The following is a 497-nucleotide window of genomic DNA, read 5'->3' as shown; positions in this document are numbered from 1 at the left end:
TTACATTATTACACTGCAAAAGCAAAATCTTACCAACTATTTTTGGTCTAGTTTCTACAGCAAATATTTTATTACACTTAAAATAAGACAAAACTAGCTAACAATAGCTGGTTTTCGCTACATGTAGTTTTAGCTACATGTAGTTTTAGCTACATGTAGTTTCTGCTACATGTAGGAGCTTGTTTAAAGTCAATAATTGCTTTTAATATTGATTTTTTTTTAAAAGTACTAGTTCTACTGGCAAATTATTTCACCTCTAACATGGAAAAATAACTTGGAACAAGAAAGCAACGAGTGGTTTCTGGATGAAAAATCAACAAAAATCATTTGTCTTGTCCAGCGGCCGGCGCTCTGGTTGGGTTGCTAGGTGACGAGTGGAATTTCACTGGGGTTGCTAGGTAACGCCGCAGTGCCTTCTGATTTGTGACATTACATTCCGGAGGTTTTTGAAACAGCAAAATACATTATTATTATTATTATTATTATTATTATTATTA

Source organism: Poecilia formosa, unplaced genomic scaffold (assembly GCF_000485575.1).
Source record: "Poecilia formosa unplaced genomic scaffold, Poecilia_formosa-5.1.2 Scaffold20, whole genome shotgun sequence".
Lineage (NCBI taxonomy): Eukaryota > Metazoa > Chordata > Actinopteri > Cyprinodontiformes > Poeciliidae > Poecilia > Poecilia formosa.
This window is presented reverse-complemented; position numbering follows the sequence as displayed.